We start from the raw sequence: 26,743 nt of genomic DNA, 5'->3' as shown, positions 1-26,743 counted from the left end.
ATGGTGTTAATATAACACATGCGGAAGCAATTTGGATCTTAGGCACTTTTAGAACATCAATTATAGTAAATAACTAGCATGTTCATAAGTATTAAAACTTAATGAGTTTAGATACTAACCTTTTGTAGTTCAAACTCCTTTTTCCTCACGAACCGGTTTCGAACCACCACTAGTGTCTTCTCCACTATCCTCCGGCCTTAGAACGGGATTGTGGAATCCGGTGAGTGACTAAACTTGGAAGGGATTTTGTATATATGAAGAGAGTGTTTGTGAGAGGTTTTTTCTCATGGTTTTTCACCAAGAAGAAGAAGACCTTCCATGTACCATGATCACTCTATTTAAAGAGTCATGTTTGCATGTTAATGCAAATTTGAGTTCACCAAATTTTGACACTCATAATTCCACTCAAATGTTTGCGATTATGTGGCAAGCATGCATGTCTAAGTGGTATGATTATCGTTTTGGGTGTGAGACGTCTCAAGTTCGATTCTCAAAATGCCCCCAACAATATTATATCAAAATGAATTATGCAGAATAATTTGATTTAAAATGTGGTTTTTAAACATTGAACCAAGAATATGAGAAGATAATATGATTTAAAATGTGGTTTTTAAACAATGAACCAAGAATATGAGAATAGAGAATGAAACATATTCTAGGAAGAATAAAGATCGTCTCGAGCCGCTCTTCAAAAATAGCATTACACAAATTGTTCTATTGTATTCTTTCTAGGAACTTTTCAGTCAAATAGGTCATCTGTTGTCACAATCCTTTTAAGGAAGATGCGCCGAAATAACCGATGAAGAAGTTTCAGAGAGCCATAGGTTCGAATCCTGTCACCTTGATGTGTTATTCTCAGGGGCCGAAGTGCAAAGCCCCGTAGTCTATCCGTGGTCAGGAAGGCTGATGGTGTTAATATAACACATGCGGAAGCAATTTGGACCTTAGGCACTTTTAGAACATCAACTATAGTAAATAACTAGCATGTTCATAAGTATTAAAACTTAATGAGTTTAGATACTAACTTTTTGCAGTTCAAACTCCTTTTTCCTCACGAACCGGTTTCGAACCACCACTAGTGTTTTCTCCACTATCCTCCGGCCTTAGAACGGGATTGTGGAATCCGGTGAGTGACTAAACTTGGGAAGGATTTTGTATATGTGAAGAGAGTGTTTGTGAAGAAGAAGCCCTTCCATGTACCATGATCATTCTATTTAAAGAGTTATGTTTGCATGTTCATGTAAATTTGAGATCACCAAATTTTGACATTTAAAATTCCACTCAAATGTTTGGGATTATGTGGCAAGCATGCATGTTTGAGTTAACAAAATTTTGACACTCAAAATTCTACTCAAACTTGTGGGGTTTATTTGGAAAGCATGCAAGTTTGGTTAAACCAAATTTTGACACCTCAAAATTCCACTAACATGGATTTTTCCATTAAATGAAGTCAACATTTTGACTTTCTTCATTTTAATTCAACAATTCATTTGAATAATGAATTTCAAATTAAAGTAACATTAAATGATTAATTAAACTATTTAATTAATATTTAATATTAATTCAAATGTCAATCCCAATCAATTCCGACACATAATTGATTAAGATATTTAAATCTTATTTAAATATCTCATATTCTCTTTTTTTGTTTAATTCGTAAATAAAACAAAAATGCGGTTAAATATATCATATATATGTAGCGCAATTCCCTAATTTGAATTCGAACACTTCGAACTCACTCGTCACACTGTTCTATGGTTTTGTCCGATATGAGCTAGCATAGGGACCTAATGGACCTATAGATCATGGGCTCCAATGATCTAAGATTAACCGGTTAAACTCATTAACCTTGTTAACCAACATTCGTTAACTACTAGGACGCTCCACTATAGCCTAGTAGTTGCACTCCTCTCACTATAGATATATTTATGTCCATTTGATATAACCATGATTAGTAAGTCGATCCTTCATAGGTTGTTAGAGCTGGGTCAATTTACCATTCTATCCCTAAAGTTACTTCTTGTTCCTTATGTCTCACTAATTCTCTAATGAACAATTGGTTTGTGGTCCAACCAGTAAACCGAATCCCTCTAAGGCCAATGAGAGGGTGGGGCCCCTTGTTCAAGACCTGGAGTCCATGCTTAAGGGAACTACCTCTCTTCTATCACTAAAAGTGGGTAGGAGTGAATTCCATCTTGCACCCCACGTCCCCAGCCATTCACCAAGTCTTACCCCTGAAATGGGAGGCCTATTGAGTCGACGAACTAGAGCCACTCTCACCCATGCAAATCTAAGGATAATTCTGAATAAACAGGAGTTCATGGTTAGCTTAGGATTAAAACCGAGTTACCTAGGTTATCGAATGAAAAGAAAATCAGTCTCAACAGTAAACGACATTATAAAGTGAGAGTGGTTTTCTTCATGGTCCGATCTTATGCAATACTCATTGCATAGGACGCCCCCACTCACATGTCTCCACATGTCCATAGTGTCCCCAGAATAAGGTACTCAGCCTTATCCTTATACTATAGATCATTTTGACTATATATACTTGAACTTGATCCACTCTTATGTCTCTACATATAGTTCAAGTAATCATACTATAGCCAGAGTGTTCTTATTTTATTGGATTTAGATTAATGATTGTAAAGTTAATTTTATTCAATAACAATCTTTACTGAATAAACAACAATAAGAACTTCATTGAAAATAGAACATGTTTTTGTTTACAAACTATGAGTTTTAGGACATATAACCCAACAAAGGCAGGCATGTTGTCCACTGTCGTCAAATAGGTCATCTGTCGTCACAATTCTTTTAAGAAAGATGCGCCCAAATAACTGATGAAGAAGTTTCAGAGAGCCATAGGTTCAAATCCTGTCACTTTGACGTGGTATTCTCAAGGGCCGAAGTGCAAAGCCCCATAGCCTATCCTTGGTCAGGAAGGCAAGAAGATTCAGAGAGCCATAGGTTCGAATCCTGTCACCTTGATGTGGTATTCTCAGTGGTCGAAGTGCAAAGCCCCATAGCCTATCCATGGTCAGGAAGGCAGGCAAACCGCGCACACTAAAAAAAAAAGAAGATCTCCTTTTCTAACACACGTAGAATTGTCATTCTTTTGTCTTTTGAAACCCCTTACCTTATCAGTCATCAGGCAGGTTTTTGGTATCATATATCAAGATAATTATTATGAAAAAGCTATTCCACTAGTGTGACTTAGATACCCTTTCTCTGTGGTATTGGTCATGCTATTTGAATAGCCTGAAGTCATCATAGCCTCTCCACCGGTTCCGAAGACTCCTTCGGCATCAATGTGCTCCAATGAAAGAGATCAGACCCTTTCCTGAACTAGAACCGGGCACAAAACACCGAGGAGAAAGTCGAAAGCGAGCTCTTTTCGCGTATACGCAATCTCGAAACCCAATTTGCTCAGGGACTGTCTCCTCAACCCTGGCGAGTAGGAGTGCTTGGTAAGAGAGAATGTCGAATGAGAGAGACATTCGATTACGGCAACATTCGCAACTACCAAAGTGCACTAAACCTAGTAGAGATCTTCGACCTAATGATAATGAAACTTCAAGCCCATTTAATCAATCCGCTTTGTACCTTATTGTTGACCAAATCGGATGCACGCCAGGCCTAAATTCTCTCTCAGTCACCCGGAGACGAAAGGAAGATCAAATCCGAAGTTTACGAATCGAAGAGAAAGTGGATCTGAGTTCTACATGCTTTCATTTTAAAAAGCTTCGCTTGCCTACGGTACTTTATTCAGGATGTGCAACAATACGGTCATCTCTCAGCCGTGTGTAGAGAATTCCTTGATCATTTCCTTGGCGGATAGCACAAATGAAATCGCTTCCCTGACCGCCATTCTTATGGGTCCATTCTTGTCTTGTTGGTTTGTTGTACTATTCTATACCTCTCTCGATTGATAGAAATACGTTCGGGAGCTGGGAGGGCCTATCGTGAGGGAACTTTCCTTTTTACGGTAGGCAAAGGTAAAGCGGGAGCTGCATATGTCCACGGTGATCAAGGCAGAGCGACTCCTTCTTTAAAAGATGTTGGTTTTATCGAAACTGTTAGATCAGCTTTCGTTAAAGAAAAAATAGGAGCTCTTGGTTTGGCCGATGTCGATTCGTATGGCAATGTGGACTCGACTAAGGATGAGGATTTCGCTTTTCATACTGCTACGATGAGCCGAAAGAGCTGGTAAGCTATCTCGCTAAACAAAAGGAAAAAGCACGTATGCGTTGACCTTGTTACAAGGGGCGGGGGCCAGCCAAAGAAGGTCAGTCGGACTAGGTTAGGACCCTTGATCCGGTTCAGCTAGGTTCTTCCATGCAAGAATGTATGCGTATCGGTATCCTCTTTAGGACTGGTTGCTTCCTCTTTTTGTTTATACATTTGGAGAAACCTGCTAAGCCCGCCTTTCTTATCAGGTGTGATTCAATCTTTCAGCTCAAACTATCCTATCGTCCGACGGAAAAGGTAGGAGTATGACTACCTTTTCCTTTTCTTTCCCGAGCCAAGGGATCATTCAGTTTCTACCAAAAAGTTCACTATCTATTAGTTGCCGTAATCGAATGTATTTCTCATTTCATGTTAGCTCCTCCAAGAGTTTCCTGGTCCATAGTAGACGAAACCTTGGACTTCTATCGGACTTATAGCATTGCCTGGTGAGCTCGCCGTTGAGGGTTGGCCTTACAGGAGATCGAGCAGCCTTTCTTTCCCTACCTGGTATGCTTTCCCGCTTATTGTGCAACTAGCCAACTAGCCAAAGAGAGAGGGAGAGGGATCATGTCAATCAATTTGTATGTGCATTTTGTCCCTCCTGTACTTGCCTGCTTAGCTTTCTTAGCCAACATCTCCGGTTTCTCCCGAACCAAGAGGTCCTGCTTATCCATACCCAAAAGTCACACTTTCAGCCGAAAGACTGATTTTTTTCATAAAGTCGGTTCATAGATCAAGAAAGAATGAAGCTGCTTACAGGGACGGTTACGCGATACGTCTTTTCATACTCGCCTTTTCTTTAACCCTACTATCAACCTAGCCATTCTCGCTTGTTGCTTTAAGGGGTCTCCCCACTGTAGATTACTCGGATTGGTTCTCGCGTCCCTGTGCCAAAAAGGATGGGCAAGTTTGGATTGAGTGTTCATCAATTGGGTGGATCTATATGCTCCGGGGGGGGGGGGGTCAGACGAGGTGTAGCGCAGTCTAGTCAGCGCATCTGTTTTGGGTATGTTGTCCGCTAAAGGTTTTAGGAAAGGGGGTACAAATTTTCTACATAGGTCATCTGTGGTCACAATCCTTTTAAAGAAGATGCTCCCAAATAATCGATGAACAATAGCCTTTAAAGAAGTTTCAGAGAGCAAGAAGAAGCAGAAAAGAGAATAGGAGTGAGTCGTGCAAGGAAGAAGGAATTAGTAGGTTTAATTTGGGTTCGTTTGAACTAAAAAACGAACAAAAGTTTTTCAAACGAACTCAAATTTAAGACTCACTAGCCCAAAGTCCATATGTGGTAAAAAAAAAAAAACCTTCCGTTGCCCAACCCTTATTCGGAGTCTGCATCGAACCATTTCTTTTTCAACCTACACGTATGCTCCAGGCCAAACTCACGTAACTAGTTAGAAGATGCGGCCCACAACTAAACGGAAGACAAGTGTCACAATCGCACTCTTGCAGTAGTGAGACAATGATTATGTGACATTTGTTCTAATCCAATGAACAAGTCAACCATGCAAAATTTAGACTAAATGAACAATAGTAGTGTATGCTCGAATCACGTTTAGAAGAAATAGTTTAGAAAACTTGAGCGAGGAAATACATTAAAAACAATTTCAAATAAAGCAATGTTATAAACTAAAAGTGAAGAAACAACAACTGGTCACGTTCTCCTATAGTACATTTTGAGACATTTTAGTCCTGATGGGTGTAGATATGATTTTGAGGACTAATCATACACCCCGTATTGGCACAACAATAATAGTAAAGGCCTATCTAAGATGAAAGCAAGTAAAACGTGTTTGGAATGAGCATGCCACCATGAACCACAAATCGTTTACAGGAATAGCTGAGACATCTAACATGCAGCCACAGGCAACATGCCTCGGCCAATCATGACCGCGACATCTGCCCTTACACAATTTGTCAATATCTCTATCAACCGGCTCTTCATAAACTCAATGTTGTAGGATGAGGCTGACTTTAGGTCTCGCGACGCGCTTCTAGTTGATCTCAGTATTGAGGAGTCTTTTCCAACCTACTAGGAGCTATTGAAAATCACTTCTCGGTTTGTTAACTCTTCAAGTCTTCTCTGTTGGTGTATTTCCTACTTTTTTCGCTTGAAACAATTTCTTCTTTGCATGACGTCATACCACCTGCTTTTACTTGATGTTTTCTTGGTCCAAATAATAACATTTCAAGTTACTGACGTGGACTGTAGGGTTAGTCTGTATCCATAGGAGCAATTGGATCCTATATGATGTCTTCCTAATCTTGTGGATAACTTCGACTAGTCCATAGAATTTTCGCACCAGTCTTTGGTTCTTGTTGCTTTGAACTCAAAGTTGATCTAACCTTAACTTATCATAACTCTCTATTTGCTTTGAAATTATTGTGGTCGACCCTTCTCTTCATCCGTCTGGATGGTATTTTTGCGTGAACATGTGTTGCTTTAGTGGTTTGTTTTTGTCTCCCTTCTTCAGTAGAGGTGTTGGCTTGGTGTCTTTGCCAAGCATTTGAGTGATCAGTGACAAGAGCCTTTGGAGGTCAAATAAACCCGACTGTGAACATGCCATTTTTCTATTTGTAGAATTCAACTAGCTCAGGCTGAGCCGCATGACATCTATCATAAAACTAATCTTGTGATTTATCTCTCTTGGTGGGGTTAAACACAATATCTGACCTTCTTGTTTTGGGTCGTGGTATTCATGTAGTGGCAAAAATTTTTTTGTTGAGGTTGGCACACTTGAGCTCCCCCTTTTCAAATACAACAATGACAGCAAGTGTAGATTCATCATGCCTAAGATTCTTTCTCAATTGTACTATCGTCATCATTTTCACCCCTCTTAGTTGATGGATGTTTGTCTGAATGATCGTTGGGTTAGACTCCGTTACTACTATGCATTTTGCTAGGGGCATGTAAATGATTTTGTGTTCTAGCAGGATGTCAATCCCTGACTATTTGGGCTCTAGAATGTTGGATATGAAGGCTGACTATTTATAGTAAAAATCTGATAGAGATATATATACTAAATAATTATATATAGTAGGTGGCTACATATAGTGAAGTTATATAATAAACTGAAATCATATGTATACCCATTAGTTAGTGCTTCCTAAATGTACATTTCTCATTCTCCATATCCTCTCTTTGCATACCTGAAGTCATTAATACAAAACCATTAGTCAATATTTCTTCTTACATATTCTCTATCATGTTTTTTGTGTTCATTTAGATCAAGTGTGTGCGTTGTTGTGTTATTCTAATAACTGGTATCAGAGCGAGGAGAGATTCACCACGATCTGTTAATATAGAAAGTTCAAAGACTGGAATTGAAAAGTTTGATGGATTCGATATCAGTTTCTAGAAGATGCAGATTGAAGATTATCTATACGAGAAAGATATTCAGGAACCCATTTTGGGGGTGAAGCTGGATACCATGACCACGGAGGAGTGGAAGCTCAAGGATTGTCACGCCGTAGGGTTAATCTGGTTGACACTGCCAAGGAACCAAAGAAAGTGCGATTGGAAATTGTCCATACAGACGTTTCGAGACCGTCTCCAGTTTCTTCGTTTCTGGTACCAAAATTTCATGGATTAGAGGTCTCGCACTGTACAACGACAACTCTCTATTTTCCTAAGGCTAGTCAGATATCTCATGACCACTCTTTTCCTCCTCACCATATCTAGACACTATAACGTTGATCCAGTATTGTCTTATATAGTTAACGTTCACTCTTTAACGTCCAAGGACATTTTATAACTACCACGAAAATCATAACATACAATAAATTCATACAAGTTTTACAATATATCATATACTACAAAATAGGGTTAGACTGCTTACTTGGTCACGGAGAGACGTGTCATCGAGTTGAGTCATAGAGATATACGACTCTTTATCCTAAGAAAAAATCTATATAATTTAAAATCTAGCTGCTCTGATACCAATCTGTCACAACCCAAATTTCAAGGGTTCAAAACTCAAATAGAAACTAAAATTGAGAGTGAAAACAAATAAAAATAAAAGTAAATTAATACAAAATAAGAAAATGTTGTAAAATTAAAATGAGATTGAGAAAAAAACACAACATTAAATATAAAATTAAATTAAATTATAAGACGGTGTTGTTCAAATTTATCCAAACAAAAAAAAAAGTGTTTCGGATACAATTAAAAAAAAAAGTACAAAAAAACTCAAACGCAAAGACAGACTAACGCTACATACAACCCCATCTGTGAGTGCACAACCTTTGAAGGCTCCCTCATCTCAACGATAAGTTCTATTACGAACCCATCCAAAATAATCACACCTTGTTTATTTGATAACCCTTGTATATTATAACAATTCAACTTTTCGTTTTATAGCCCTCCAACTACTAAGAGGAAAATATATTTGAGTAGAAGCTAAAAATATTGGGTGTTCACGAAAAGTCATTTGGTTTAGTGGTATGATTCTCACTTGGGGTGCAAGAGGTTTTGAGTTCAATTCTTGAAATGCCCCTATGTCTAAGTCTTTTCTTATCTAAGGACTTCATATTCGAATTTTATACTTACCATCATGCTCTTAATACTCATAGTCTTTCTTAACATCCCATCCTTAATACTCATAGTCTTTCTTAACATCCCATCCCAAGGCTTTATTCTCCAAGACAAATTCTACATCTGAGGACTTTTATACTTACCATCATGCTCTTAATACTCATAGTCTTTCTTAACATCCCATCCCAACAAATTCTACATCCGAGGACTTCACGTGTTTCCTGCAATACGACCTGAATACCTAGGCCTAAGGCTTCATACATACATTTCAAGTGGTATAACAAGGGCATTTGGTCTAGTGGTATGAAAGTTCGATTCTCAAAATGCCCCTTCAAGATTGTAGTGTGAAAGACATTTACCAAGTAAATAAATACATTAAAATAACACAAGTGACACATATGTAAACTATGTTATTAATATTTTATTTCTATTACATCTTTCCTTATTTATGAAACAATGAGCGGAGATATTTTTCATTTTTACTCTATTACATCTTTTAAATGGAAAGAAATTATAATGATTTCATTTAGTTCTGATAAAGATAATTATTTGAATTACAAAATCACATTTAGATTTATAAAACTTTTAATTATTTTTAAAATGGTACTCACAGTTTTCATTAACATGTATTACATTTAAATATGTTATATATATATATATATATAAATGAAACATGTGGTCTATAATTTTTTATGATAAATTTAAAAATAAATAAATATTATTTTTCGTGTTGCACGTTTCGGTTCACGTTTTAGTGGTCCGTATCAATTCCTATTTTTACAACTTGATCGCTATTTAAACTCATCACCTCTTAGTATTTTTCACAGCACAACACACAGAACATTTGTTTCCTTGATCTAAATTTTTTTTTAAAAAGCCTCCATTGTGCTCCCTACAAAACTTCCAATTCTATTTTTTTTATCTTATTCCTGAGAGAGATGTCTATTATTTAAAAGTGTTGTGGTGTGTTTCTATAAGATTTCAGACAATTGTACTGGTTTGATCCTAAGCCATTGAAAGGATTGAGTTTGCTCTTGAACTCGTAAAAAGAGCGGTGTACCGGTTTGATCCTGAGCCATGGAAAGGATTGAGTTTTCTCTTGAACTCGTAAAAAGAGCGGTGTACCGGTTTGATCCTGAGCCATGGAAAGGATTGAGTTTTCTCTTGAACTCGTAAAAAGAGCGGTGTACCGGTTTGATCCTGAGTCGTGGAAAGGATTGAGTTTACTCTTGCAGTCGTAAAAAGAGCGGTGTAGCAGTTGGGCTCTGATCCGAGGAAAGAGTCCGAAAGTTTTATTCAAATTCCCACTATAAAACTATGGTGTTATATTTTCTAACCCTCTTCCTATTTAAGTTCTAAATTATTGTTAAGTTTTATTGCATGGTATCAAGTTTGATTGTTATTAAAAAAAAAATTTAATAATTAGATTGTTGAAACCCTATTCACCCCTCTAGGGTTGTCATATCGATCCAACATTATCCTTCCACCAATAGGAGCAAAGGCAACGTTACTATGTGAAAGTTTCATGTCATTTATTCAACAATAAGGGTGTTAGCATGCATTTGGAAATGAACCCATATTTAAAAAATTTAGATAAAATAGAGAAGAATTGTTATCTCAAAGACAATGATACTATGTGAAACTAGCCTCAAGATGCTTCCTTAACTCTTAGAGGCGGTAAACCAACGGTTCCTTCACCCAAGACCCATGGCCCAACTCCCAACATGGAAGGGATAATCTAGAGAATCATTCCAAGAACCCTAACGGATGGGTTACAAACTCACATTATCAAGCTCGACAACAAACAATGTCGCCGGCAAACTTAGGAAGACTACATGAAATTACGAATATATCAATGTAGGATTTTTTAATTTACCGATTTTTAAAATGTTAAATTATGTGAAATTACTGGCAAAGAAGAATATTTTAGAGAGCTATTCCTTTTTATTTAAGATTTTGATATTTAAGAAAAGAGAAAATGAATAAAAATAGGAGACATTTTATAGATTTAGGAGGAGTAAGTGAAAACAAAAAGGGAGTCATGACCCATTTTCGGTGGGTTCTCGAGGCACGGATTGCAAGTTAAAACAGGTTGAAAATAAAGTAAAATGTTTTCTCGAAATAAAAAAAAATTAAAATATAATGAACATATATATTTACATTATATTTGAAATAGAGTTTATAGGTTCATAGTACAAAATAAGGGAAATAATAAGGGAAATGTTGAAAAAAATAATTTTAAAACATAAAAAATAGTTGGTGTTGTTTAATTGTAAGATGGGCAACTACTCTTAGTTAAATGAAAGATATGGAAAACATGGAGTGAGTAAGTTTTTAACCATGTTCATAGTGGGTGCTTGGATACCACACTCTTTTCTTAATGTACATGGAATCGGTAATTATTCTTATTTCTTTTCCCTTTAGACACTCGGTGGTCGGGAGTAAATCGAACAAAGTGTCTGTCCAAAATAAAAGGGCCCAACCAGATTTGAAATGGTGACCTCTTGATCTGCAGTCAAATGCTCTACCACTGAGCTATGGACCCATTTTGCATGATTTCAACTTTAGTGACTCGTTCTACAGAGTGTCAATCCAAAAGTGTAAAAAGTGTCTGTCCAAAATAAAATGGCCCAACCAAGTTCAAACGGGTGACCGGTCAAATTCTCTACCACTGAGCCATGGATCCATTTTGTAGGATTTTAACCTTAGTGACCCCGTAGACATAGTGTCGGTCCAAAAAGTGTAACAAATTTCTATCCTAGATAGAAGGGCCCAACTAGGTTCGAATTGGTGACCTCTTGATCTGCAATTAAATGCTCTAACATTGAGCTATGGTCCCATTTTGTATGATCTCAATCTTAGTGACCCCTTCTACAGATTATCGGTCCAAAAGTGACCCTACCGAATCGACTATGGACCAATTTTGTATGAATTGGTGGATTACCTATCGGGAATTAAACACAGGTCGTTAGATTCAAAGTCGAAAGTGCTAACCACTACACCATAGAACCACTCGTTAAACTTTATTTTGGCAGCGATTTTGATAAGCGTCAACAACGCTGGATTTTGCAAAGCTAGAGGTCGTAGTATGCTTATAGACTTTCACAAGGTGTTTTCAACTTCTTTTATAGGTAATTGAACTTTTGAGTCCATGCAAATGATTGGTTGGATTAGTATGAGTTTAAGAAGACAGAGGAGAGAAGAGAGACTTTGTTAGAAACTCACCCATAGGTAATCTCCCAAGATGTTTTCAACTTCTTTTATAGGTAGAATTTTAAAATCAAACCACAACAAAATTTACTTCTATCTAGCAAAATTATTTTTTGTTTGAAACAAGATTATAGATAAATTTAAAATCCAAGAAAACGGATCTGAGTTTGATATTATTTGATTTTGGGTATGGACACAACTAGTTGATTTCTTTTGATTACATTAATGAATGTATGTAGATGTTTAAAGTGTTGATCTTAATGGTTTTAGAAAATATCAACACATCATCAATATAAACTATCAAATTTTTTTGAAAGGATTGAAAATATCATTCATAATCTTCTGAAATTCGGATGGAGCGTTTTTTAGCCTTACTGACATGACGTTCCCCTCATATTTTCTAATTGGACATTAAATGCTATTTTATATTTGTCCTTTTAAGAAATTAGAATTTTCCGAAATCCCAATTTCATGTCGAATTTTATAAAAATATTTGACTCTAAATTCTTTTTATCAAATCTATTTATTCTAAAACCTTATTCAAAGGTTTGTAGTTAATTACTGATATCAGAATTTCTTGTTACTTTTCACCATGTTGTTAACCTAAAATGTCAGAAATGACCACCTGCTCTTTGGAAACCTTATCAGCTTCCTCTGCAAAATATCACCTAAAATGTCACAGTATTTAGTGTTTGATACTTTTTGACTTAACCCTAGGGTTCTATTTACGGTGAACTTGTGATTATTTTTGTCAAATTATATATTTGAATACCTAATACATTAAGATATAATATCTTATTTAAATAATATTAAAATGTGGTAGAATATCATAATATATGTTTAATTAATATGAATATCATTCAAATTTCAAATATATATTTTTATTTAATGTTTATGATACACATCAATTATTTTAATATTTAACATATCAAATACGTTAATATGTTTTGATATTATACTTCAAGACTATAGGAACTTTCTCAGAGGACCTGAGAGTTACATCGGCCCACAATGCATCTCATGGACGATGCAAAACTATGGTGGCGCTTGAAGGTGAATTGTATAAAAAACTGGTCATGCACCAAAAAATTATGGGAAGACCATTAATGGAATTGAAGCAATCGACGCTCCCCTGTATGGGTTTCCAATCAAAGACCTAATGTTTGATGTTGACTCTTTTGAAGAAAGAGTCACGTGATCGAACAACAAGAAACGTGGCGGTATCTCTGAGAACTCTGTCACACACATAAAAAAAATGTGTCGAAGACATTACACAGAAAATCTGGCTTTCATCGAGGAGACCCGAGTTTGATTCTCGACAATGAAATTTTATTTTCTTATTTCTTTTATTTTATAGTTTCATCTTTTGTCACCAATTATATTTAAACTTTACCTAGGTTTGAGAAGCACAATAATGGGTGAGTTCAATAGTATCTTAAATTCAAAAGACTTTTATGAACTTGATTTGAGAGGCACTATAATGGTCAAGTTCAATAGTACCTTAGATTAAAAAGACTTTTATGAACTTTGAACCTTTAATAGTGTTATGTCATAGATATTTGGTTCAATTTCAACAAGTGAGGTTGAGGTCATTCAAATGGTTAATGTGATAATTCGGTCATTTTCAAGGTCTCTTTTGTTGAACGCCATCATGGCTGAGATGACTGAAATGAGCACCAGAGTGAGTTTGACAAGGAGGGTCGTAGAGAACCACACCCCAAGCCAAGCTCATGTTGGGCTTAACAAACTGAAAATCCAAAAACACAAACCCTTAAATGGGAACCAGGATGCTAAGGAATTAAAAAAACTTTATTTTTGACGTTGAACACTACTTGAAGGTTACAGGAACTTGCTCATAGGACCTAAGAGTTACGTTGGCCACAATGCATCTCAAGGACGGTAGCGCTCGAAGGTGGATGATATAAAAAATGGGTCATGCACCATAAACTCATGGGAAGACCGTTGATGGAATCGATGCAATCGACGCTCCCCTTGATGGGTTGCCAATTAAAGACCTGACGTTTGATGTTGACTCTTTTGAAGAAAAAGCCACACGATCGAACACCTCGAAATGCCGGCGACCGAAGCCCCGGTGAACGGCGGCCGTAACTATAACGGTCCTAAGGTAGCGAAATTCCTTGTCGGGTAAGTTCCGACCCGCACGAAAGGCGTAACGATCTGGGCACTGTCTCGGAGAGAGGCTCGGTGAAATAGACATGTCTGTGAAGATGCGAACTACCTGCACCTGGACAGAAAGACCCTATGAAGCTTCACTGTTCCCTGGGATTGACTTTCGGCCTTTCCTGCGCAGCTTAGGTGGAGGGCGAAGAAGGCCCCCGGTAGCTCTAAGAACTCTATTATACGACCTGAGAGTTGAGGGCTACAGAAACTTTCTCATACGACCTGAGAGTTACATTAGCCACAATGCATCTCATGGACGATGCAAAACTATGGTAGTGCTCGAAGGTGAATGGTATAAAAAATGGGTCATGCACCATAAACTCATGGGAAGATCGTTGATGGAATCGATGCAATCGATGCTCCCCTGGATGGGTTGCCAATCAAAGACCTAACATTTGATATTGACTCTTTTGAAGAAAGAGCCACACAATCGAACAGCTCGAAACGTCGCGGTAGCCCTGAGAACTCTAACACACATAGGGAAGGACGTGTCGAAGAGTTAGACATTAAGCAAAAGATCATGCAAAAACTCTTCAGCGATCTGACAAAATACTTCAGGACATTTACATAAAAAATCCATTGTCGTCCAGCGGTCAGGATATCTGGCTTTCACCCAGGAGACCCGGGTTCGATTCCCGGCAATGGAATGTTATTTTCTTATTTCATTTTATTTTACAGTTTCTATCTTAGACTAAAAAGACTTTTTATGAACTTCGTACCTTTGTCAGAGTTATGTTATAGATATTTTGTTCAATTTCAAATGGTTAATGCGATAATCCAGTCGTTTTCGAGGTCTCTCTTGTTGAACGACATCATGGTTGAAATGAGCAGGTGATTCAAATGGTTAATGCGATAATCCAGTCGTTTTCGAAGTCTCTCTTGTTGAACGACGTCATGGTTGAGATGAGAAGGTGATTCAAATGGTTAATGCAATAATCCAGTCGTTTTCGAGGTCTCTCTTGTTGAACAACGTCATGGTTGAGATGAGCACTCGAGTGAGTTTGACAAGTTGGGCTGTAGAGAACCACACCTCAAGCCAAGTTCATGTGGGCTTAACAAACTTAAAATCCAAGAACACAACCCCTTAAATGTAAACCGGGATGCTAAGGAATTAAAAAGCTTTATTTTTTACGTAGAACAATACTTGAAGGTTACTGTTACTTGCTCATAGGACCTAAGAGTTACGTTGGTCGCAATGCATCTCATGGACGATGCAAAACTATGGTGGCGCTCGAAGGTGAATGCTATAAAAAATGGGTCATGCACCATAAACTCATGGGAAGACTATTGATCCAATCGATGCAATCAACAATCCTTTGGATGGGTTGCCAATCAAAGACCTGATGTTTGATGTTTGATGTTTACCGTTTTGAAGAAAGAGCCACACGATCGAATAGCTCGAAACGTTGCGGTAATTCTGAGAACCCTATCACACACATGAAAGGACGTGTCGAAGAGTTAGACATTATCCAAAACCTCATAGTAAAACTCTTGAGCGATTAGACAAAAGACTTTAGGACAACTACACCAAAAATTCATTGTTGTCCAACGGTTTGGATATTTGGCTTTCACCTAGGAGATTCTGGTTTGATTCTCTGAAATTGAATATTATTTTCTTATTTCTTTTTATTTTATAGTTTCATCTTTTGTCACCAATTATATTTAAACTTTACCTCTTTTTGAGAGGCACTTTAATGGTCAAGTTCAATAGTATCTTAAATTAAGACTTTTATGAACATCGTATCTATGTTAGTGTTATGTTCTAGATATTTGTTTCAATTTCAACAAGTGGGGTTGAGGTGATTCAAATGGTTAATGCGATAATCCGGCTATTTTCGAGGTCTCTCTTGTTGAACACCATCATGGTTGAGATGAGCACCCGAGTGAGTTTGACAAGGAGACTCGAATTTAAACTTTACCTACGTTTGAGAGGCACTATAATGGTCAAGTTCAATGGTATTTTAGATTAAAAAGACTTTGTTAATGTTACTTTGTACCTTTGTTAGTGTTATGTTATAGACACTTGGTCAAGTTCAACAAGTGGAGTTGAGGTGATTCAAATGGTTAATGTCACTTTATTTGATTCAAATTGTTAATGTGATAATCCAGTTGAATAGTTACAGGTGCGGTGAACGTGGAGATTAAACACGTGACCTTATGAGCTATCCCTGCTAACATTAAAAATAAAAATTCATAAGTAAAGCTATTTCCAATAATTCATTATATTTTAAAAAGAAATAATAATCAACTAAACTATAAGGTGCAATGAATGCAGATCGAACCAAGACCTTCCAATATTCAATCTAATGCTCTCCCAACTAAGCCATCCCAGATAACATAAAAAATTAATAATCACAAGTTTTAGATTGAATAGGCAAGTTATGCAACTTAGTCAACCTATGCCAGTTGGATAAAAAACGGTATTTCCACTAATTCATTATATTTTAAACATAAATAATCACTAATTTTGGAAAGAATAGTCAAATTATGCAATGTGAACCAAGTGCGGTGAACGTGGATCGACTAACCTTCGGATCTTCAGTCTGACGCTCTCCCAACTGAGCTATCCCCGCAATCATTAGATATGAAAATTCATCAATAAAGATATTTTCGCTGATTCATTGAGATTTCAAAAGAAATAATGACTAATTTTTTTATTGAATAGTTAGGTTATGCAAATAGAAACAGGTGCGGTGAACGTGGAGATCGAACACGTGACCTTCAAATCTTAAATATGACGCTCTCTAAACTGAGCTATCCGTGCTTACATTAAAAATGAAAGTTTTTAAGTAAAGATATTTTCGCTAATTAATTTAAATTTTAGAAAGAAATGATCACTAATTTAAGATTGAATAGTCAAATTGTGCAACGTGAACCATGTGTGGTGAACGTGGATCGAAGAACACGAGACCTTCAAATCTTCAATCTAACGCTCTCTCAACTGAACTATCCACACTACTGTTAGAAATGAAAATTCATCAGTAAAGGTATTTTCGCTACTTCATTGAAATTTTAAATAGAAATAATCACTAATTTTTAATAAGATATTCAAGTTATCCAACTTGTATAAGGTGCAGTGAACTAGAACACGTTAGGTATTTCCGATAATTCAATGAGATTTCAGAAAGGAACAATGACTAATTTTAGATTGAATAGTCGGGTTATGCAACTAGAATAAGTTGCGGTGAACGTGGAGATCAAACACGACCTTCAAATCTTCAGTCTGACGCTCTCCCAACAGAGCTATCCCCGCTAATATTAAAAATGAAAATTCATAAGTAAAGGTATTTCCGCTAATTCATTATGTTTAAAAAAGAAATAATCACTAATTTTAGATTGAATAAGCAAGTTATGTTTTTAGATTGTATAGTCAGGTAATAAACTTGTATTAGGTGCGTTGAACGTGGATAAAACACGTGTGACCTTCAAATCTTCAGTCTAACAATCTCCCAACTAAGCTACTCTTGCTAACATTAAAAATGAATATTCATCAGTAAAGGTATTGGGTACACTTCTGGAAATTCAACAAAAGGCAATAGTATTAGACCGAGATGCCAGATTTAAATCTCGCTTCTGGAAAATTCAACAAAATGCATTGGGTACGCAGTTATAGTATGACATTCCACCCATAAATAGATGGTCAAACAGAAATGCTCAAGTAAATATTGGAAGACATGTTGAGGGTATATGTGATGGATTTTGCAGGAAGCTAGGATAAGTACCTACCCCTTATGAAATTCGCTTATAATAATACTTGCCAAGCCACCATAAAAATGGCCACATACGAGGTTCTTTATGGACGAAGATTTCGATCCCCTATCTTTTCGGAAGAAGGGGGGCAAACGACAACTATTGGGCCAGAGCTGGTGCAAATTACCAACGCCGCAGTCCAGAAGATTAAAGCTAGGATACAGACCGCACAAAGCTGAGAGAAAAGCTATGCAGACCTAAGGCGCAAGGACATGGAATTGTAGGTAGGGTGAAAAGGGGAAGCTAAGCCCTAGGTTTATCCGTCCCTTTGAGATATTAGAAAGGATTGGATCTGTGGCCCATAGAATCGGGCAATGCCCAAACTTGTCTGCAGTACATAATATCTTTCATGTATCCATACTACGGAAGTATACCCTAGATCGTTAGCACGTACTGGCTCATGAAACTCTCTTCTTGAGAGATGACCTAACATATAAAGAAGACCCGATTCAAATAATGGACAAGAAAGTCAAATGATTGAGAAACAAGGAAATCTCTCTCGTTAAGGTCCGATGGAAGAATCATAGAGTAGAAGAATCCACTTGGGAAACAAAAGGCAAATAAGAACCTTGTACCCTGACCTATTTTAGAATAAGCACTTTCGATGACCGAAAGTTTTCAAAGGAGAGGAGAATTTGCAACACTCAAGGTCTCCAATAAGAGACAGTGTATAATCCCTACTAGGTTGTATCTAGAAGCAAAGAACAAGTAAAATTGAAAAAACATTTAGAAAATGGTACTTTTTCTAATTTTTATAAACTTCCCGAATCATTAAATTTTTTATAGAATAAGAATTACAAGGTGCTTAAAAAAGGAAGGCTCTGATCGGAGAAGACTTTTCTGGCAGAAGATTCAGAAAAATAAAGAATGAAATTATAGAAATTCTAGACGTTTCAATGGTAGTGAAAAATCCGTCTATAAATTATGAATTAGGGTAGACTATTAGGGGCAAGAAGCAAGCTTAATCGAGTACCCAATCGAGAGATACAAGTTTTTTGTTTTGGGGTATCGTGTTCATGGGTTTACCTCGAATTCGAGAACTATAGTCCACTATTCATTTCCAAACTGGTTCCTGCACCTTCTAAATAAGTTTACCCATAAGTTTGGTGAAGGAAAGAGGTCCTCAAAGTGCTAGTAGGTTTTCACACGAATTAGTCCACGTTAGGTTACCCTCTAATGTTTTCCTAAGCAAAAACCTCAACTCCTAAAGCCTAACCGATGACATTATGTATAAACCTAGGTTCATCAATAATCCATGTACCAAGTACCGAGAACTATGTGAATAACATGCTAAATAAGTTGCTAGGATCCATACCCATAAGTAACCATTATCTACATTACGATGTGTACTAAAAGGCCCCTATTCCTCTTTAGGTAGGATGTCCGGCAATATGTATCATGAGCTGGATGTTATGATAGGCCTACCTTTCCCATCAGCTAAACGAGATGTCCTGCACAACGATTTACCAGTAGGATTACATGATTATGACGACACCACTCATGTGTTCATGGGGAGAAAATTGAAGGTTATTTTAGGGGAAGGTTTTCAGGATCAGTATATGATACATAACACGATGACCTCTAAGTTCTAAGATCCTGAAAACATAACAAGAAGTAATATCCTAGCTTAAGGTCGCGATTAAAAACCTTCTAGTAGGCTACTTACTAAGTTTTACTCACTCCATGTTTATCATTTTTTTTCAAATAACTAAGAGTTGGTCGTGGATGAGTGGACTTTGGAGTGTGGGCTATGGACTAACTTCTATATTTGATCTAGTATTTTTTGTTCTTCTTTTGAGTCTGCTTCTTATTTTGTGTTTGTAACGAATATGTATATGTAACACCCCAAAAATGAAGGAAATTAGCTCCCATAAGAATAAGTCACTCATGAAAGACCCAAAGGATAGAAAGGAAAAAAACTTAAAGGATTAAGTAAGAACAAAGGACTTAGTCAAGTCACTCGTGTACCCTAACAAGTGATTTCAAGGAGTTAAAGGCCTTTTGAAAAGGATTGGAGAGGAAAAAGTAAATCAAAAGGGCAAAAAAGTCATTTTATCAATTATCAAGAATCTTTCCGGATTTGTAATTCCTTATCTAGAAGGAAACTCAAGATTCAAATTAAGCGAAAAATGATCAAAAAGCGATGAGGAATTTGTAGAAAAATTATGGATTTTTCGAGAAAAATAATAATAAAATATTCGGAAAGTGGCAAATTACCAAAATACCCCTAGAAGAATGGATAACTACAGAAATGCCACTCTAATTAGAATCAGAGAATCTACCGTGACCATCCGAGCAAAATCCTTCGAACTCAAATTTCAACCGTCGGATCTCCTCCAAAATTTGATATGATCTAGAACGAACACGCACGGATCATCACATCCAACGACTAGTATTCAAAGCCAAGATCGGTAAGGATATGATTGGAGTTGATATCTCTGAAAAATTATCCAGAAAGTTCGATCTCTAAATAACGAAGATTCTGGAGCTCTCAATGTCGATTTAAGCTCCTCTTATAAAATCTGAAGTAGGAGCAACAATACGGAATAAGAATCGAGAAAGGTCGATCCCCCAATCAAAGGCAATAAGCGTTTAGATTCTGGGTCTCCTACTCTCAGATTTCTTCCAAATTCGAGAGCAATCCTCCACCATTTCTCAAAATTTGATATTTTCTCGAGTTTTCTCAATTTTAACCCCATTCCAGACCGATTCTCATAGAAAATCTTATGGTTTCAGAAACTAGACACAATAAGGAGTATGTGGAAGGAAATTTAAAAGTAATTCAGATACTGGAAGCTCAAGAATGGACGTCCCAAACGTCGACGATGAGGCAAGTAGCCACCTTGGACTTTTTGTTAAGAAATACTTGTAGAAATTACTTAGATTTTCATATGAACCCTAAACCAAGTATGAATTAAGGATATATAAAAAAAAACCCAAAGAACCGTGAGTTAAGACCCTGAACCGATCAAATAGCTCAAGATTTAAGTAACGTTAAAATTGATGGTGTTAATATAACACATGCAGAAGCAATTTGGATCTTAGGCACTTTTAGAACATCAAGGTTTTTCACCAAACTTGGGAGGGATTTTGTATATAGGAAGAGAGTGTTTGTGAGAGGTTTTTTCTCAAGGTTTTTCACCAAACTTCAATGTTAATTCAAATTTGAGCTCACCAAATTTTGACACTAAAAATTCCACTCAAATGTTTGGGATTATGTGGCAAGCATGCATGTTTGAGTTAACCAAATTTTGACACTTAAAATTCCACTCAAACTTGTGGGGTTTATTTGGCAAGCATGAAAGTTTGGTTAAACCAAATTTTGACACCTCAAAATTCCACTAACATGTATTTTTCCATTAAATGAAGTCAACATTTTGACTTTCTTCATTTTAATTCAACCATTAATTTGAATAATTAATTTCAAATTAAAGTAACATTAAATGATTAATTAAACTATTTAATTAATATTTAATATTAATTCAAATGCCAATCCCAATCAATTCCGACACATAATTGATTAAGATATTTAAATCTTATTTAAATATCTCATATTATCTCTTTTTGTTTAATTCCTAAATAAAACAAAAATGCAGTTAAATATATCGTATATATGTAGCGCATATTTCCTAATTTGAATTCGAACACTTCGAACTCACTCGTCACACTGTTCTATGGTTTAGTCCGATATGAGCTAGCAGAGGGACCTAATGGACCTGTAGATCATGGGCTCCAACGATCCAAGATTAACAGGTTAAACTCATTAACCTAGTTAACCAACATTTGTTAACTACTAGGACACTCCACTATAGCCTAGTAGTTGCACTCCCTTCACTATAGATATATTTCTGTCCATTTGATATAACCATGATTAGTAAGTCGATCCTTCACAGGTTGTTCGTAACTAGACCTGGGTCAATTTACCATTTTACCCCTAAAGTTACTTCTTGTTCCTTAAGTCTCACTGATCCTCTAATGAACAATTGGTTTGTGGTCCAACCAGTAAACCGAATCCCTCTTAGGCCAATGGGAGGGTGGGGCCCCTTGTTCAAGACCTGGAGTCAGTGCTTAAGGGAACTACCTCTCTTCTATCCCTAAAAGTGGGTAGGAGTGAATTCCATCTTGCACCCCACGTCCCCAGCCATTCACCCAGTCTTACCCCTGAAATGGGAGGCTTATTGAGTCGGCGAACTAGAGTCACTCTCACCCATGCAAATCTAAGGATAATTCCGAATAAACAGGAGTTCATGGTTAGCTCAGGATTAAAATCGAGTTACCTAGGTTATCGAATGAAAAGAAAATCAGTCTCAATAGTAAACGACATTATAAAGTGAGAGTGGTTTTCTTCATGGTCCGATCTTATGCAATACTCATTGCATAGGACGCCCCCACTCACATGTCTCCACATGTACAATTTAGTGATCACATTGTTTATATCATATACAAAAGTGGGCCGCATCCATAGTGTCCCCAGAATAAGATACTCAGCCTTATCCTTATACTATAGATCATTTTGACTATATACTTGAACTTGATCCACTCTTATGTCTCTACATATAGTTCAAGTAATCATACTATAGCCAGAGTGTTCTTAATTTATTTGATTTAGATTAATGATCGTAAAATTCACTTTATTCAATAACAATCTTTACTGAATAAACAACAATAATAACTTTCTTGAAAATAGAATATCTTTTTGTTTACAAACTATGAGTTTTAGGACATAAAACCCAACAAACTCCCACTTGGACTAAAACTCTAGTGGGGTTTTATAACGTTGAGTAGAGAGAAATACAATAAACTAGGGCATCACATACTCATGTCATTTCTCCCACTTGCCCTAGATTACATAACTCGTAGTCCTAGACTCACTAGGTGCCCTTCAAACACTTTAGCCATGAGGGGCTTTGTAAATGAATTAGCAATGTTGTGCTCTGAAGCTATCTGTGTGACGATCACATCTCCTCGTTGCACAATCTCCCTTATGAGATGATATTTGCGCTCAATATGTTTTTCTCGCTTATGGCTTCTTGGTTCTTTTGAATTTGCAACTGCTCCACTGTTATCACAATATAGAGTGACGGGAAGATGCATATTTGGAACGACTTCCAAATCAGTTAAGAACTTCCTAAGCCATACAGATTCTTTCGCTGCTTCACAAGCAGCAAGATACTTAGCCTCCATGGTGGAATCAGCAATGCAGCCTTGCTTTATGCTTCTCCATATTATTGCTCCTCCGTTCAGAGTGAAGACAGATCATGATGTCGATTTTCTCGAATCTACATCGGTCTGAAAATCTGAGACAGTGTACCCTGTAAGGATCAGATCCTTAGCACCGTACATTAGCATATAGTCCCTCGTTCTCCTAAGATACTTGAGGATATTCTTAACGGCAGTCCAATGGGCACGTCCTGGATTGGACTGATATCTGCTGACAATTCCCACAGCATAGCATATGTCGGGTCGGGTACATAGCATGGCATACATCAGACTGCCGACCGCTGATGCATAGGGAATGTGTCTCATATCCTCAACTTCTTGAGGTGTCTTAGGACTTTGTTCCTTCGACAAATGAACTCCATGCCTGAAAGGTAATAATCCTTTCTTGGAGTCCTGCATCTTATATCGAATCAACATTTTGTCGATGTACGATGCCTGAGACAATGCTAGTGTTTTGTTCTTGCGATTCCGAACAATTTGGATTCCAAGAACAAACTGAGCCTCTCCCAAATCTTTCATTTGGAATTGTGTCGCTAGCCAATGCTTAATGTCAGTCAGAAATCCCACATTATTTCCAATGAGTAGGATATCGTCAACGTACAACACCAGGAAAGCTACTGTAGAGTTGACTATCCTTTTATAAACACGAGGTTCGTCAACATTCTGTTTAAAGCCATAAGATTTGATCGCAGTATCAAACTTTATATTCAAGGATCGAGATGCTTGCTTCAACTCATAAATGGATCTTTTAAGCTTGCAAACTCTTTGCTTGTGATCCTGTTCAATGAACCCCTCTGGTTGAGCCATATAGATACTCTCTTCAAGATTTCCGTTTAGAAAGGCTGTCTTAACATCCATTTGCCAAATTTCATAATCATAAAATGTGGCAATAGACAAGAGTATTCTAATCGATTTAAGCCTAGCAACAGGAGAGAAGGTTTCTTCATAGTCCACCCCCTCTCTTTGGGTATAACCCTTTGCTACTAGTCGAGCTTTAAAGGTCTGTACCTTACCGGTTTGGTCTCGTTTTCTCTTATAGATCCATTTGCAACCAATAGGTTTTACCCCATCTGGTTGATCTATAAGTTCCCAGACTGAATTGAAGTACATTGACTATATTTCAAGATTCATGACTTTAATCCACTGATCTCTATCTTCATCATTCATTGCCTGTTTATAGGTCAATGGATCCTCAACGCCATCATCAGGTATGATGACTTGAGTTTCTGCTAAACCCAAGTAACGATCGGGTTGAGTTATAACCCTCCCACTACGTCGAGGCATTCTCAACTCTTGAGAAGGATGTGATTGACCAGAAGTGTCAGCTCCATCAACAACTCTAGTTGAAGGACCAGCTTGATCAACAACTCTTGTTCTTTTATCAGTAGCTTCTTTAGAAATCTCACTTAATACTAGTTTGCTACGAGGTTGATGATTTCTTACGTGGTCTTCCTCTAAGAATGTAGCGTTTGTTGATACAAACACTCTATTTTCTTGAGGGTCATAAAATAAACCACTTTTCGTCTCTTTGGGGTATCCTACGAATAGACATAATTTTGAACGACGTTCTAATTTCTTGGGGTTTTGCAACAACACATGTGCTTGACATCCCCAAATTCTGAAGTGACGTAAACTACTTTTACGCCCTTTCCATAACTCATAAGGTGTTTTCTGAAACACTCTTAGTAGGAACCATGTTCAAAATGTATGTAGCAGTCTCCACTGCATATCCCCAAAACGGATCGGGTAATTGAGCGAAACTCATCATAGACCGAACCATGTCTAATAGAGTTCTATTTCTCCTTTCTGATACACCATTTTGTTGAGGCATACCAGGGGCTGAGAGTTGAGACCTTATTCCATGTTCTATCATATAGTCCTGAAATCTTAAGTCCATGTACTCTCCTTCTCGATCTGATCGAAGTGTTTTAATAGTTTTACCTAATAGATTCTCAACCTCAGTCTTATACTCTCTAAATTTTTCAAGAGCTTCGAACTTGTGATGCATTAGGTAAAGATAGTCTCATACCTTGAATAATCATCAATAAAACTGATGAAATATTCATACCCTCCTCGTGCTTTGACATTCATTGGACCACAGAGATCTGTATGCACGAGTTCTAAGGTTTTTTTGGCTCTATAACATTTTTCGGAAAATGATCGTTTAGTAATTTTACCCTCAAGACAAGACTCACATGGAGGTAAAGAGTTGTCTTCTAACTCATTTAGAAGTCCTCTTTTAACCAATCCTTAAATCCTATTGAGATTAATGTAGCCTAGTCTTAAGTGCCAAAGATAGGTATTAGGAGAAATCTTTTGTCGTTTATTTTGAGTTTCAGCTGTTTTAAACATCTCGGTATTTAAAATAGCTTTTGTTTCGCTCGGTTTTAACATATATAAGTTGTTTTCTAGTTTTGCAGAACAAATATGAATACCTCTTTTGCAAATGAACACTTCATTGATTTCAAAAGATACTTTATACAATTATTCTAATAAACAAGAGATAGATATTAGATTTCTTTTCATTTCAGGAACAAAAAGTACATTATCTAATATAATGAATCTATCTCCAAAAAACAACTTTAAATTTCCTACTGATCTTGCTGAGACAACCTCTCCTGTTCCAACCCAGAGTGTTATCTCGTCGTCCGCAAGCATTCTTCAGGAGCTAGTTTCCTGGTAAAAAGAACAAATATGATTAGTCGCCCCTGAATCTAGTATCCAAGTTGAGTTGTCATACTCTACTAAACATATGTCTACAATGAGTAAATCATATTTACCTTGTTGTGTCTTTTCGGCTTTCTTCTCTGCAAGGTATTTTGGGCAGTTTCTTTTCCAGTGCCCATTTTCGTTGCAATGGAAACATTTTTCTTTATCTTCTTTTTGAACCTTGTGTTTGCGGTCAGTAGGAATCTTATTTTTCCCTTTACCCTTCTTCTTCATCAAAACACTTTTAGAAGTTGAAGGTCCAGACTTATTTTTGGAGGACGATCCTCGTAGTAATTTCTTGGAGATACCAACATTTGCTTCTCCTGTTTGTCCCTTGTTCGTTAAGAGGGACTGGTAAGTCTGTAGCTCATTGAGAAGTGCAGTCGAGTTATATTCTATTTTATTCATTACCACATTGGTGCGGAACTGAAAGAAGCTCTTCGGAAGAGACATCATGATAAAACTTACTTGACTCTTCTCATCAATGACAGCTTCATTTTCTTCTGCCACATTGAAATGGACCATCATGTCCAGGACATGTTCTCTAACTGAGGTCCCTTCTTTCGTACGGCAGTTGTAAATGTATTTTATGGCTTCATGTCTAAGGGAGAAGGACGGTTGTCCAAACATCCCTTTTAGAGATTCCATAATCTCTTTAGCAGTACCCATAACATCGTGTTTCTTAGCCAAAACATCAGATATGCTGGCTAGAATGTACACTCGGGCTTTTGTCATTTGCCTATATCCATCTGCCATATGCATCCCGAACTGTTCGGTTTGCATTTGAGCTGGGGTTTGGAGGACACTCCTCAGTTAAAACAAACTTTAAATCATCAATGACCACTATTGTGTTTAGGTTTGATTTCCAAGTTGTGTAATTGTCGCCGTTTAATTTCTTAGAAGCGAGTA

The 26,743-nt window shown here is 37.0% G+C and overlaps 2 non-coding genes across 2 annotated transcripts; one reads left to right on the top strand and one right to left on the bottom strand.

Annotated features, from left to right (window-relative positions):
• Window positions 1–11,237: 11,237 nt before the first annotated feature.
• TRNAC-GCA (transfer RNA cysteine (anticodon GCA)) lies at window positions 11,238–11,309 on the bottom strand. Its single transcript has one exon. It is a non-coding gene; the product is annotated as a tRNA-Cys (tRNA).
• A 3,421-nt stretch (window positions 11,310–14,730) lies between these two features.
• Window positions 14,731–14,802, top strand: TRNAE-UUC (transfer RNA glutamic acid (anticodon UUC)). The gene has a single exon. It is a non-coding gene; the product is annotated as a tRNA-Glu (tRNA).
• The last annotated feature ends 11,941 nt before the right edge of the window (window positions 14,803–26,743 follow it).

Source organism: Cucurbita pepo, unplaced genomic scaffold (assembly GCF_057944985.1).
Source record: "Cucurbita pepo subsp. pepo isolate OVF unplaced genomic scaffold, ASM5794498v1 scafford_10, whole genome shotgun sequence".
Taxonomy (NCBI): Eukaryota; Viridiplantae; Streptophyta; class Magnoliopsida; order Cucurbitales; family Cucurbitaceae; genus Cucurbita; species Cucurbita pepo.
This window is presented reverse-complemented; position numbering and strand designations above follow the sequence as displayed.